Raw genomic sequence first — 16085 nt, forward strand, 5'->3', positions numbered from 1 at the left:
TTCATGATATGTGGAAATTTCAAATGGTTTGGGATTCAAGCATCGACGGTGAGGCATCCCATCAATGGTGTACATGGACATTATTGTGCTTTTGGGATTTTCAAAGACGATAAATAAATCCAGTTGGCCAGAGTTGGCGGGCATAAATGGGGCTAAAGCGAAGGAAGTAATCGAGAATGAGAATCAGCAAGTGACTGGCGTGATACTATCGAAGGGAACCTCTCACTCTCTCGATATTTGCTGTAGCCATATATTTATTTGGGTTGACGACAGGGGCAATACCGCTGAAGTGCCCACGATCGGATGAGGGCAATAAAATGCTCTACTGAATCCCTCCCCACAAATCTCGAGTGTTCTAAAGTAGCTCATCAAGCTGTGTGTATAGACTATAATGAATAAATAACGAATTCGTGGGAATTAAGTATGTTGGGTTTAATTTTTTTCATATAACTTTTTCTTTTTCATTCCTCGGTCGCTTTGGAGAAGAGTTAATTCTAGTATAGCCTAATGCATAAAATATCAATTACATAAGAGGTGTTATTAACCCTCGATTTGAAGATTATAACCATCCGCTTTTTGACCATCTCTCGAATAGAGAGTGGTTGAAATAACTTGCGTAAAATTTTCTTTCACTAACAACATATGTCCTAATATTCATCTAGAGAGCACTTTATATTTTTAGTTGGAATATTTGCACCTTTTAGGCTGCATTTAACAGTAATGACAAAATTCAAAAGAGAATAAATTTTATTATATTATGGGTTTGGTGGTACTCAATACAGGATAAAATCAAATATAAATAGGATAAAATTCAAATAAAATTCCATCATAAGGGAATATCATTACGCAAAACCCGCTATAAAGAATGGGTGAGTTGGAATCCTTAAGATCGATATAAAAGAATGCTTTTAATTACCATTTCTGTTTCAAGAAAGAAAACAAATTAATTAAAATAAAAAAAATAGCCAGAAAACTCTCGAAAAAAAAATAAAATCGGTGAGAGATTATCCACTTTACAGAGCACGCGACTGGATGCGTGCTTCTCTTTCCATCATCCCCCGACTGATTCAGCCATGAGTTCACTGTCTGCGCCATCTCTCCACCGCTCCGCCGGCCATGTCTCTCCGAACTTGCTTGGGCCTCTCCGACCACCGCCCTCTCACGTCCAATTCCTCATTCTCGGTCGCCGCGCCTCGCGTTCCGACTCAGAGTCACGGCCTTCGCGCCCGAGTTTCGGGCTTTCCCCACGAGGGCGACCGGTTCGTGATGCCAGCAGTTCGTCCGAGCAAGAGGGAGGCGAGCCTGGCGATTTTCGCAGTCCTGCTAAATGGGTGTGGCCCGAGCGCGTCGATGGCGACGTTGCGACAAGAAGTGGAGCTGGAGAGGTGCACAGACTCCGAGGACGGCTTTACCCTCCTCTAACCTTCTTCTTGGGTGAAGGTACACTTTTTATGTAAAAATGTACTATGTACTGAGGATGCCGCACGTGCAAGAATGCTGTGACGGTCCGAGTATTGTTTGAGTACCATTGGGGTTGATTTTTTTTTTTTTTTTTTTTTTGGGGGAATTGAAGGTGGACAAAGCAGGGGTGACGGTGCTGTTTGAGGAGCCAGCCAAGGAGAGCAACAATGTGGGAGTGGTGGTGAGTCCAGTTCGTCTTGCGAGCCTACGGGAATTTGGGAGTCCTCAGTTTGTCGCGGGTAAGCTCATACAAGCCAAAAAACGCAAAGTAGGTGCTTCTTCAATTGCTTGCTTGGTTCTGAATGTGGAATGCCTTGACAGTACGTTGTCCGAAACCTCTTATGTTTTGGGGTAGATGATTTGGTTCTTGGCAGAATTACTGAGAAGAATTGTGTCCAAGTCCGTAGTTTGCATTCATGGATTTCTCAGTATTCTCCCTTTCTTCATTCTCAGATTCACAGCCATCGGATCCATCAGCTGAAGGTCCAAAATCTTCTTCTTCTTGCACAGCAGAAAATCCGGGAGGTATGGGGGCGAAAGCAGCGAGAGCAGAGAGGTCTGGGGGACAATCAATCAAGATCCTAAACCCACAGGCACTCAGCATGTGACATTGGGGAAGGTGAAAGCTTTTACCTCTGCTTAAGCATGTCTGCATAATGGGGTATGTTCCAAATTCAAATTGAACTGAATGTGAGCACCGGATACGTTAATTGACAGAAGGACGTGCATTAAGAACACCTGTTAAAGAGAGACTTACCAACTTCATGAAGCCAAATCAAGGTGGAGACTTTTAAGAGATAAATTACAGAAAAAGTGACAATCAGAACGAGGAGATTTCACACGCACTTGGCTCTCTTGCCCTCGGGCGGAGATGAAACGAAGGAGAGAAGGAGTTTTGGGTTTTCACTCCTCAGAGGAGAAGGAAACAGAGCAAAGGCCGAGAAGCTCTCAACAACACAACGAGAATTTTTTTTATTTATGATTTAAATTGTATTGAGAAATGGAAAATCCAAATCAGGACAAGAACTTCGGTACCCTCATTCGCGTTGGTTGTTGGCTTTAGCGGTGATAGGGGATTAATAAGAAGCAAATAATTTATTCTTTGAAATATATAGTATCGTCAAGGAAGATCTTTTTGTTTTAATACTTTATAGTGAGAAAAGAAGATTTGATCTATTGGCTGGGGGGTTTTTTTATGACAACTTGTTATAACCCAAGTTAATTCGCAATATTATATGATATCTTTAAATTAAGGCCAATTGTCATTCTGGATAAACTCCCAACCGAAGTATCATAAGAGCAAAGGATGACGATGATTATATTTCTGTTCTCTAGAAAGTGATGACAATGATGATGATTTGGTTTTTGGTGATAATTTGGTTTTTGGTCAAACTGCCGAGAAGATTTGTGTAGATATCATGCTTGAAGCTGTCTCATTAAGAGGAAACATAGATGGGAATTATCTTTTTGCGATAAATTTTTTAAGTTTCCTCACTGAATATTTGTCGTATACATAGTGACGGTATGGATTTCTTACTCAAAAAGGCTGGAATATTAGGTTCATATCTATATTTGTGAGTAAGTAATTTGAACTCAATAGTCTATACTATGCATAAGAGATGATCAACATGATAAGAGAGAGAGAGAGAGAGATTTTTTAGCTGTAGAGATGATGGCAAGTGAGGGCACTTCAAGATTTCTTTTTGGCTTCTTGTCACTAGTTAACTTGTGTTTCTAGCGGCAAAGCTCACCTCTTAAATGACTCTAGAGACCTGTTCCAGGAAGCAAATGGTGTCACTCTCTATGTTGTCGACAAAGTAAAACGGAAGTTGCTTTTTGTAAATAGCCTTTGTGGATTGTTAACACCTAAATTTTGACGACCCAATCATTCAATTATTGCATAAAAAATTATTGATTAATTTTTAACCCTTGAACAAAGATATTAGAATTAAATTGTATGACATATGATTTTAGAAGCATTTACTTTTTATTATTGCATTGGACCGGTGACGGATGGATTTGAATTGATGTTTTGAACTTTAAGTTGACAAGTTGGACTAAGGCCATAAGAGGGAATTGACCTGAGCCCGTTGTTCTTGATAACCGGAAATTGACTTATGATGAATGGTGATTTGATATTTTCAAAAAAGATTTGTTTTATCATTCCAATATTTAGAAAATCTTTCATATATTTATGCAATATATACACTCAGCAATATATTTTGCAATAGAATGGAAGATTTCGGATGAAATATTGAAAGTAAGAGTGAAAATAAAAAAGACACAAGTGTGTGGACATGGAAAATTTAAGTCGGCAACAATCTTTGCAGAATATGTACTTTCATGGTTTTTTCAGGAAGTGAATGTGAGGAAGACGGGACACGGTCAATTCTAAGGATAGTGGGAGGAATTCGGTCAATGAAAAAATAGTAAAAAAGAAGGAAATTGTATCTCTTGCCGTGGATATGGGTTTGAAAAGAGGAAAAGAGATATTGCTTCTTTCCTTGGAGGGCACCCCGTCGCCTGGTGTATAAAAGGCGGTCCTTTCTTTTGTCTAAAGAGGGGCGCCACAATTCTGAGGGAGAGCCCGTTCATTCACGAAAAAAGAGAGGAAAGTGTGAGAGGTAGAGACAGAAGCGACTGCCCCAATTCAGATTTTTTTTTACAATATTTCTCTCCTTCCATCCCCACATTCACGCCTCTGGCCCCTTTTTCTTCGAGCAAATCACAGACTCCACTTTATTATTTTTACAATTCCTCATGATCATGGATGGTCGCGTGGACTATCCCATGATCTGACCATCACTACTTGGACACCACCAGTAGAGAGAGACACGTCTCTTGGCGAAGCCGCCGGCGAAGTCAGCTGCGACCATGTACTCCAGCGAGCGCCTGAACCGCCCATCAAGACATCGAGCCCCTTGGCGAAGCTGTTGTTCCCAACATGCCAAGCCGACGCCAAGCCCTGCCGTGACGTGTTATTTATATTGTGCGATCCTACATTTTGGGACTCATATTTTCTTTTTAAAGTAGTAGTTATTCCATATGTAATTATATTTTATTTTGGCACAAATATTTTTGGTTCTTAAGAAGAAACAGTTTGAGAAAGTTCAATTGTCTGAAATGAATTTCTAGATTCACGGATTTCCAATATGAAATTTGTAAAAAGAATCAAATTGTGTTGTCATCCGTTGAGCCGATTCCATTGAGTTCAAATTTGGCAATTTTACTTGCTTAGATAATTATCTTATCTAAATTTGATTTGGATATTTTATTGCCTAATATATGTCTATCTCTAATTAGATTTATCTCTTGATTCACAATTGCATATAATCTTTGATTTCATCTATAAGATTTTAGATGAAATTTATTGATTTCGCAAGAATCTATAAATAGATATTTTGAACTTTAAGGCTTAAGATCAAATAATTAGATTTTGTTCTCATGTTTGAACCGATTGGATCACACCTTTGTGGATTGAATGGTTTAAATATTTTCATTGCTTTATTTATCCTAAAAATATAAAAAAGATTGCATCGCATATCATGCAAATTAAAATTGATTTCCTAGATAAAATTGCACAAAATTTCAAATGATTAGATTTTGTTCCCATGTTTGAATCGATTGTATCATACCTTTGTGAATTAAATGGTATAAATATTTTGATTGCTTTATTTATCATAAAAATAGAAAAAAGATTGCATTGCATATCATCTAGATTAGAATTGATTTCCCAGATAGAATTGCACGATATAATAATTAGATACCTTTCTAGTTATATTTGAATGCATAGTTAGATGATATCTAGGTTAGATAATATATTTGAATTAGATAATATATTTGAATTAAATTGCATGTTGAGATAAGTTTCTAAGTTAATATAGGATTTAATTAGTCTACTTTCTAACTTAAAAGTAGATAATATCTCACTTTAGGTAGATTTTTATTTTTAGCAACTTTAATTACGAATTTTAATAAAAGATACAAAAATATCATGTGCATGTCATATAGAATTAGGTTCATAAAATGCATATCGATTGTTGCTAGGTCCATTTAATTAAAAATTAAGCCATTGGGTTAAATTGCATTGCACATATATTAGATTTCATTAAATAAGTTGAAAATCCTAAAAAATTGAGTGTCTTCCTGTTAATTGGAAATCATATGAATTTTGAGTTAAAATTAAATATGCTTTCATTGCTACGCAATAAGTCCTATAATTTATTACTTTATTGGGTATTAAATTCGTAGTTTGTGCACTTGCATAGTTACCTCACATGTTAAAAAATTATATTAAAATCAATTCAAGCTGCTTGTAAAATATTTTTTTTTTCGGAATAAAAGGGAAAAGATATTAAAATGGTATTAGTGAAATCTAACATAATTAAGTCTCCGAAATCATTAAAGTAAATCTATCATTACTTTACTTGAATTTCTAATCGACCCACTAGCAATAGATTAGTGGCGACTCCTAGTTAAAAAATTATTGTATGTTAAGAACTTGAACCTATGCAGTGAATAGGTATGAGTTTAGGAGAGCTCAGTGAATAGGTATGAGTTTAGGAGAGCTCGAGCTCAGTTTAAACTTAGTAATCCATTAGTCAAACTTTAGGTAGTGCACCCAAGGTTAAGTCACAGCATGGATGATGACTAATAGGCTTTATATCATCCCAATTTCCACTTGTGTTTCTACCTACTTACAAGAATTTCTCATGTCAAGGTGTTCTCCTATCGATGATTAGTAGTTACTGATTAGGCAATGCTTTTTACCACACCCAGTATGGCACTTTCGCTATGCTCGTTCTGAATTATCTACCTGGCTATGCTCAATTAGTTTCATCTTCCCAATTTTTTTTTTTTTTTTTTGGGTCGGATTCATCTTCCCAAGTTTGCTTTTGCGCATTTAGTACATTTTCACGCTTCAAAAGTTGTTTGAAAGGTCAAAACAAATGCAGGTGGTGTCATTACTCTTAAACAAAAAAAAAAGATTGTTCATCAGAGCACATGAACGTGAAAGAGGAATCTTTTTTGGGTCTGAAATAGACTCCTTCAGTCATAACATTCTATAAGAAAACCACTTTTGAAAAGCAAACAGAAAGGATACAGGAAGTTATCTGGGAAACTCCGAACGCAAAGCTCTTTTCATAGCTGAAATGTTGCCAAATTTGAACCTTAATGAGATTCTTTGCACTTCTATTTCAAGAAAAGCTAGCGAACGGACTGAAGAAGATTAACAACAACACTTTAGAGAGGGGAAATTGCTGCATGTAAAACCATTTTCTCTAAACTTAGATGCCGTTCTGTTTTCCAAAAGAATTTGTAGGAAGTTGGGAACATCCTCCAAACTACTATATGCTTCATTTCCCTCGATATAAGTTCTATTTATGCTATTGGGAGGAATTCTTTCGAAAGAAGTTGATGCTTGTCCAAGATATTTAATGATCTTATCTCTGTGAACTTTTAACAGACGATTGGTTCCCTTTATGTATGGGCTGCGCACCTTGCCTGCCCCAGCCAGATGTCCATTTGCTTCATGATGTCGCGCTTGGCTCGAAGCCATAGGCCTAAATTGTGACATCCCGATTTTCGAAGTCTATTTTCAATAAATTGAGACGGGCATTTCGTTGGCACGCATATAGTTCTTTTCCTTGAGTCGGCCACTCATGTGAAAGCTAGTCTATCGGGTGAAGCTGTTAAGAGTTTATAATGCATCAGACTCGAGAATTTGATCAGGAAACGACCTTTCGACCGAGCTAATCTGGAAGGGTCATTACGGCACAATTAAAGATCGATTAGAGATCGGAGATAGGTCGACTCGACAGAGGCATGTGATCAGGTGTGGGTGATTCCACCAGATCGCACAATTCATGTCGATCGACACTGGACCGACTATACTATCGATTGGGTACCCTGTGTTCGTATTTGAAACCTTGAGATTACCCCGACAACCGAAAGTCGCCAATGTTTCAAAGATGTACATTGTGGCTTGAGATGATCAACCACAGGTCAAATGCATAAAAATCTCTAAAGGCTACCGGTAGGTTGGCCGCAAGCTAGTATCGTGCCAAAGTGAAATTAACCGTGAAATTGAGATCGAATTCAGAAATTGGAAGTCTGGGTGTGTCACAAATCATTTTAGGAGTATTGACTCATCTTCGGAAGATTTTTCATGTAATCAGAATTTTTCAGAAATCAAATCAGAGAATGGTTATTTTGGCTCGAGAAATTAGTAGGCCCGCCTTTGGTCGTGGTTTTGGAACTAAAGTTAGTTCTATGGACAAGTGAAGATGTGAATTGAAGTGTGGTGGTATTGGATAAATTTTATGGGCTTTAATCTAATTCAATTGGAAGAGAATTGATGGGAATTGAAGAAATTGGATGTACAAGATTTAGACCCCGGCGGAAAATGAAATGTGCGACCATTGGAAAATGTTGTGGAAGGTTTGGAGATAGTGGGGTATGACATGAGATGATGTCATGGTAGTTGAGGCCAATGGTTGAGATCTTGACACGTGGACGGTGGAGATTTGCCCGAGAAAAGGTGACCCATCACCATCATCTTCCTCCTTGAATCAAGGGAGTCTTGGAACTTGGAAAGGGAGGGAAGAGAGAGAGGGAGAGAGAGGCCGTGCGAACCAGAAGCTCGGCCGACCTCCCCCCTTCGCTCGTCGCCGCTTGAACGCCAGCCGGAGGTCACGCCGTCGCCGTTCGCCGCTCCACTCGCCCGCGGGTGTGCTGCTCCGCCTCCTTTCTCCCCTTCCGTTTGCTGCTCGAGATCTCAGATCTGGTCGGACGCCAAGCAGAAGCAGCAGCCAACGTTGCCCGGAGCCGTCGCACGCCTCCGCCTGTCCCCGTTCGCCGCTTGCTCGCCGCTGCTGTGCGTCGCCGTCGCTGCCCGTCCGCCCGCGCTCGCCCGCGCTTGGCCGACGCCCAGCTGCGTCTCAGTCTCGGTTCGTGGGTTCCGGGAGCTGCCGGAGCTCGTCCCCGCCGCCGTGAGCCGCCATGCGCCCCCGCCTCAGCTCGCCGGAAGTCCCTCGGCCCTTGTGCGCCTCAACCGGCGCCGGATCCGCCCATTCTCGGCCTCAAACCGCCATGGACAGCAGCCGCAGAAAATGGGTATGGCAGCCCCTTCTTGGCCCGTTTTGGCCGCCTTCCCGAGCCCGGATGCTCGGCCCGCTTTGAGGAAAGTCGATCCTCGCGTCGCCCTCGTCGTTTTGGTCCGCTCGGCTCGCTAATCCGGTGAGTTTAGCTCACTAAACCTCGCTTAGAGGGTTAATTATGCTTAGGGAGGTTTAGTTTATGTTAAGCATTATTAGGTTGTTAGTTTAGGTTAATTAAGAGTAGACTTGATTAAGGTTGTGGTTTAATTTAAAGTGTGCTTAATTAAGGGTAAGTAGGTTTATTTAAAATAAGCCTTGATTTGGCATAAATTAATTTACTTTTGATTTATTTAAATGTCTCGAAATTATTATATAATTTAATAATATATTTTATTCGAAATTAATAAAATATTATTATTTAATTATTTTCGGAATAAATTAAATTATTTATTAAATTCGAAAATTTTGTGTCGAGACCTTAAATTCTCAGAATTTCGTCTTAGGTCGTTCTTTGTGTAGTCGGAATTTGAAATTGATGATTGGATATTATAAATTGAGTGTGGATTTCGAAAACTATGGATATTATTATTTAATTATTCTCGGAATAAATTTAATTATTTATTAAATTCCGAAAATTTTCATTGGGACCTTATTTGCTCAGAATTTCGTGCCGATTGTTGCTATGCTTGTAGAATGTGAAATTGATGATTGATTGTGATGAATTGAGTGTGATTGTGATTTATAGGGATTCTTTATGAAATCTAAGTGTAGAAACCGATGGGAGATTGGGTGAAATACCACCTATTAGAGGTCGTGCCCGAGAGAGGCCGTGATAAACCACCTTGGAAAGGTCGTGCCCGATGAGGCCGTGAAAAACCACCTACAAGAGGTCGTGCCCGATGAGGCCGTGAAATACCACCTATTAGAGGTCGTGCCCAGAGAGGCCGTGATAAACCACCTCTAAGAGGTCGTGCCCAGAGAGGCCGTGATAAACCACCTGTGAAAGGTCGTGCCCAGAGAGGCCGTGATAAACCATCTCTAAGAGGTCGTGCCCAGAGAGGCCGTGATAAACCACCTATTAGAGGTCGTGCCCGATGAGGCCGTGATATGCCACCTATTAGAGGTCGCGCCCAATGGGGCCGTGAATTGCCACTGTTAAAGGTCGCGCGAGTGGGGCCGTGATGCCACCGATTTAAATTTGCCGAGTAGGGCCGTAGTTGAGAGCAATGATTGATTTGCTAGAATGACATGAAATCGGCCGAGTCGATTGATCGCTGAGACGATCCAAGTGGTTGAATGGTTTGATGATGTGATTGTGCCATGGTTGTTTGGTTATCATAATTGCACGTGATTGGTTTATATAAATTGTGCTAACACGAGATAAGGGCGAGGCGAGGTAAGTCTTACGTGTGATGTGGCTAGGCCACCCGGGGCGTATTTTCTTTCTAATAGGGGTTTAGGGGGTTGAACTTGCTGAGACATCGTCTCATCCCGGTTGTGGGATTAAAATTTCAGGTCCCTGGTGGACGGAGCGGCCATATAGCTTTGGTTGGCCTTGAGGAGTTGCAGAGGTGAAGTCATAAGGGTTGAAGAGCGTGTCCTGCTAGTTGGTTGTAGGATAATCCCCCTTTTGTCGAGCTGGTCTATTTTGTAGAAAGTCCAGTGTTGTATTTAAACCCCTTTTGTGTTTGTAAATGAGTGTTTGGTATTGTGATTGATTGCCTGCTTTTCTATCCCAAGTTAAATGTTGTCGGGGATTTGTTTCGCTTCCGCATGCGTAAAGAAATGAATGGGTCGGCGACATATCCCGGGATGTCGCATTTTTATCGACCGCGAGTGGGATGTGCGCGCTCGGGGTTCGGGCGTGACATAAATGCGGCATCAGCACTCGGGTGGTGGATTTCTCATTACGGTTGCTTATTGTTCTGTTTCTGTTGCATTTCTACTTCCAAGCGTCTAGCAAATCTTGGTGCGGGAATTAATCCTATGGGTGGTTTCAGAAGGCATATGCAAGATCACAAACCGTTCAAAGCATCATATTATTGTTCTCGGCACAAATACAAAAAGTAGCAAGTCGAATGAGGAAAAATATTGCAGCTACAGAGGACAGAACATTCGATTACCTCCCTACATAAAATCAGGACGTACTTTTTAGTTGTTCAGCCACATCTCATCTCATCGCAAAACTTTATTCCACTACCTTTTACCAATATTGAAGACCGGTTCCCAGAATTTTTAAGGGAAGTGAATAGGTCTCCATGGGAATCGGCTTGGAATCGGTCAGGTAAGGCCAATTCGATTAGGGGATAAATCTGTGATTTCAATGCTCTCCATTCTTTTAACCACAAACTAAAGCTTGAGTTCTTAGCCAGAACATCAGCAGACGCCTCTTTTCCATCAAACAGCTTCATTGCATATGCTTCGAACTCATTGAGTCTGTCCTGAAGAAAAGCCAGATTATTTGGGTTGCTTTCACTTTTAATTTTGTCCAGCCACTCCTTTGCTTCCTCCACCCTTGCCCAAAAGCAAGTGTCTTGGGTCAAGCTTGCGTACTTGGTCCTCCTATTGCCCAATTTCTCGATAACAACTCTCTCAGTCCACCACTGATTGAAAATTTCGTATCTCCTCTCTCTTCCATTACTTATGTAGTGGCCTTTCTTCATGTGCATCCCCGACCGATAATACTCTGCGATGTCTAGTGGCTCCACGAGGAGCTTATAGAGCTGCGACTCCTCAATTACCCATTCTAAACTTTTGTGAAAGTTGAGTGGGAGCTTGTTCCTATCCATCATGCTTACGACACCATCCCAAAAGGCCTTAAGCATAATTCGGTTCTTGTTTATATGTGATTCTCTCTTTGAGGCCCCCATTTGCTTGAAAGAATCATAGTATCCTCTTTGCTTGTCGGAGTTATCGCAACAAGCTTTATACCACTGTATCTCCGCCCTATAAGGAGCATTTTTGGATAGCTTAGTGGCTAAATAGGCGGCGTTTAGGTTTGGGTGGCGCTCCTTCTACCTTGCCATCTTCAAGCAATCTTTTGCCATCAGTGCAATCAATACCTACAAAGTAAAGGTGAAAGAATCTTTAAACTCAGAGAAATTGCACTTGGGAATAAAAAGCATACATTAATACATTTATAGATCGCGGTCCCTTGTCAATCTAAGGTGCCGTCCCTACTGTTGAGATGTCCCCAAGGAGTTCAAAGCCATCGAAAGACTTGCTTCATAGCTTGATTCAGAGAGATGTCCTTCTATGAACCTTCTCCCCAAAGCGAAGAGAAAGTCTCTCTACATACCACCCATACTTCAGGTGCTCCTCAATAACACAACTTGGAGAGCTTGTCCTTAGCATCAAATGCATCATCTTCTTGACCAATACAGCGTTGTCCAAACAAATCATGCCCTCCTCTGAACAAAACAAGTAATTCCCTAAGGGCCAAAATGACCTCCATCTCGAGCCTTCCCCTGCTTGCACCAAGTGCTCCTTGTTGGCCGCAGCAAAGGAAAATAGCCATGCCTTGTCTTCTTCAGTTAATTGGAAGTCAGTGAGATTCATAGAGTTTGGTGACATCATAAACGTGTACCAAAATCTTATGAGGGCCTTCCAATGGGGAGTTTGAATAAGTGATTGGTCGAGAGATAACCTCGGCAATATATCGTGCGTTGCCACGACATTGCAAAAGCTGTTGGCCCATCTTTCGCGGAGAATAGCTCGCGAAAGTGACTCATTACCAAGGAAAGGAGAGTCGAAACCAATGCACAGGACTGCGGGTGGGAAGATGGATTTGAGGAAGGAGAGAAGCGAAAGAGCTATGAGAAATGCGACCGATCCCCCTATGGAGTGGCCTGTGATCACTATTGACTTGGTTTTATCCAACAAGCTATCAATCTGCATACATATTTAAGAATTCCTAAAATCTGGTTAAAAGCTTTTGGAAAAATCTCAATTACAACGCTTCACTGAAAAATCAACTCGCACCATATCATGTCTGATTAGAAGAGTTACATGAATAGATCGAATAGGAAATCATTGATCATATTGCAATTGCTCAACATACGGAACCGTTTATTAAGCAAGTCAAAACAACACTAACATGTTCAACAAACTAATGATAAGTGTGCAAGTATGTTTTAACACGTGCATAGGATGTATTTATATGTATGGCCCTTTTATTTAGATAATCTCATGAGAAGAGCACCATTCACGACCAAGAAATTTGTCTCATGAACGGTTTGGTTTGATATACTCCAAACCAATCATTAGATCCACAGTAATTCAAAATTCGGACCTAGAGGTTATCAAGGACCAAATGGGCCATTAGAGCCGTTGTCCATACTTGATCAACGTGGATAGGCCCGAAGGACAAAATCATGGGATCGAGCTTGGCCAGCCCACTTCGGACAGCCCATGCCTTAATAAAGTTTGGGTTAATACCCTAAAAAACCCCCAAAAATTATTTTTTTTGATCATGAAAAACCCCAAATTGGTACACCTGTGACGAATTTACTCTGATTGACCCTAAAAAAAATCATAAACTGGTACATTTATGAAAAATTTATTTCAAATTAATTTATTCGATCACCAAACACCCCAAACTGCTAAATTTGTGACAAATATACCCTCCGCTAAATTGGATTAATACCACAAAAATCACAAAAATTTTAAATTACAACAAACAGAGCGTAAAATCCCAAATTTATATACCAATCAACTATTACGTGTCATTTAAATTAATAATTTAACAATAAAATTTAAGGAAACCTGACAGAAAGTAAATTTGTCAAAGATATACTAGTTTGGGGTTTTTGATGGTAAAAAAAATAGTTTTGGGTAAATTTGCCGCAAGTGTACCGGTTTGGGGTTTTTCAGGATATTAATCCACAAAGTTTAATACTTTAAGCTAAAATTCCAAATAATAATACAAAGTGCTCATATATTCTCAAATAAAGATATGAAGTGAACATTCTTTCAAATAAGGGTCTAATGTGCTTTCTCTTTTTATCAAATAAGAGTGTGAACTTGCCAGCTAGTAAAGGGCAATTCTGTCAATTTAATTTTTTTCCTTATTCTATTTTTTCATTTAAAAACAAAATAAATAACTAAAAACTTAAAAAAATAAGAAGGAAAAATACAAGTAGGCGGGAGCCCGCCTATGGCTACTGCCCCATTAGTGATGGGACGGATACCGCCTATATTTTTCCTTAAGCGAAAGCAGTTTTGCACCCGTTTCTCTTCTCAGTGTTGCATAACGATTCTAATAAAGCCACGTCAAAGCACTAGGGGAGAGAGAGAGAGAGAGAGAGAGAGAGAGAGAGAGAGAACGAGTTGCTTTCGTAATTTACGATCACTTGGGGAGAGAGAGAGAGAGAGAGAACGAGTTGCTTTCGTAATTTTCGATCACTTGGGGGACATTTCCGAAACACGGTACGAGCTGGCACGGTGGCCAAGTTACATGGTCAAGATCAAGAGAGTTGCTTTTGCTTTTACCTTCCAGGAGCCGCTCTTATAGCATCCTCGCGCCATCTCCCAACCGCTTCTCTCCATCACTTTTTTAGTGAGGGCACTTCAAGATTCTTTATAGGTTTGAATTTTCATCCACGAGCACTGGTATTAATATTAAATCTTCAGAAATTTTGCAGCAACTCATCTCTTTGTTAAAGGCACGAATGAGAACCATTTTGTTCCAAAAATCAATTTCTAATCAGATTTTCTGGATAAGTTTTTCAACAAAAATAGGCATTTAATAGCAATACAAAAATTCTGCTCTCAAAATAGAAACTCTTTCTCCCTCTCAAGTGCCAGTGGTGGATGGCTGGTGACAACGGGTGGGCGGTCAGTAAGTAGCGAAAGCGAGTGATGAGAAAAATTAGATTTTTCATTTTTATTTCAAAAATAAATAAGTGAATTTTTTTTTCTTTTTATTTATATTCTAAATCTATTTATGAACTAAAAATTTGCTTAAAAAATAGAAAAATAAATTACATTACCAAATAGATTCCTATTTCAAACCTATTTTTTTGGAAATAGAAAAATAATTTTGGCTCGAAATGAAATGATTATCATAGGTGCCGTAATTGACCGGAGGCTAATAAAAGTAAGTTATAGGACGAGGTTTCTTTGTGTATTTGATCCCGTGTTTTGCTTCTTCTTCTTTCTGTCGAATGTTTTGGTCTCGTCATTGTCTCCGTTGTGGGAGTGGCTTTGCCTTCCCATTTTCAAAGATATGTCTAGCTAGAACGACTTTTAATTTTTATTTTTAATTATGTTCTTGTCATGGTGTACGAATTTTGAAATGTCTATTAATTTTGTACACTCTAAAACTTGACTTATGAGACCTTTTAGAATGCAAATGACATCTATTTTGTTCCATAAATCAATTTCTAACTAGAATTAATTTTTCTATTTTTGTTCTTGAATGAGTTTTAAATAAAAATACGCGTTTGATAACAATACAAACTTTATTCTCTCAAAATAAAAATTCATTTGCTAACTATACAAAATTTCTCTCTCTTGGGCAGTTAGTGGTGCATGGTGAACATCGAGCGGCTATGGCGAGTGACTGCAGCAAACGGTGAGTAACAGTGGATGGCGGGCAGATGGCAAGCAGCAATGGATGGTGGGTGGGTGGCCAACTAGCAGTGAGGGTTAGAGAAGAGTTTTTATTTTTTTATTTTTGTGCCAAAAATATAAAAGTAAATAATTTTTACTTCGATCTCTTATCCAAATTTATTTCTAGACCAAAAATTTGTTTTAGAAATAAAAAAATAAAGTTGCACTATCAAACAAATTTTTGTTCCAAATATGTTTCCCAAAATTGAAAAATTGAAAACAGAGAAATGGAATGGTTATTATGTGCACCCTTAAAATCTTGTAAAACCGTTTAAATCTCCTAAAACTAAAATAGTACTTTTCATTTTAGTGAAGTCAAATAGTTAATAGTTTTTTTTTTTTTCGCTTAATTTCATGACTCCGTCTTAACTAACCAATAAAGTTACTAGGATATTTTATAGACTCTAAAATTCACCTAATATTGATTTAGTTGTCAATAACATCAAATGCCTAGACAAGTATGCCTGGGGAATTTGAGGAAATTCTATGGTAGTCCCGTACAATTATGCCCTCTATTTTCCATCGCTAGGTAAGATGTTGAAATATTTGGATCTCCCTCTCAATGACACGCATTACGTTCAAGTATGAAAATATTTTTCTCTTTCCATAAAAATTATACAGTTTCTTCACATTATGTATTCTTATCGATAATTTTGCTTCATTATGTAATAATTCAAATATTTCAAAATTATGAGTCAAAAGTAAATTAATTATTACACATTCAAAAAGAAAAAAGAAGAAGAAGTAGAGCACTCTTTAGTACCAAACCCATAAAGCAAATATGATTCGTAACTATTGCTTATCAACCATAAATTTATAAACCATGATGTCCGGCCCATTTGATACTATCATTGCCTTAAAGAGTTGTGACTTTAGATGATTCTGGAAGAAGTCCATTCACTTAACACAAGA

At 39.1% G+C, this 16085-nt stretch overlaps 1 long non-coding RNA gene and 1 pseudogene across 1 annotated transcript; one reads left to right on the forward strand and one right to left on the reverse strand.

The window, feature by feature from the left end:
- The first annotated feature begins 1031 nt into the window (after positions 1-1031).
- On the forward strand, positions 1032-2561 carry LOC104416007. The gene is made up of 4 exons (XR_720525.3): positions 1032-1440; positions 1574-1700; positions 1915-2080; positions 2179-2561. It is a non-coding gene; the product is annotated as an uncharacterized LOC104416007 (long non-coding RNA).
- An 8159-nt stretch (positions 2562-10720) lies between these two features.
- Positions 10721-14087, reverse strand: LOC104417936 (annotated as a pseudogene).
- Positions 14088-16085: the final 1998 nt, after the last annotated feature.

This window comes from Eucalyptus grandis, chromosome 8 (genome assembly GCF_016545825.1).
Source record: "Eucalyptus grandis isolate ANBG69807.140 chromosome 8, ASM1654582v1, whole genome shotgun sequence".
NCBI lineage: Eukaryota > Viridiplantae > Streptophyta > Magnoliopsida > Myrtales > Myrtaceae > Eucalyptus > Eucalyptus grandis.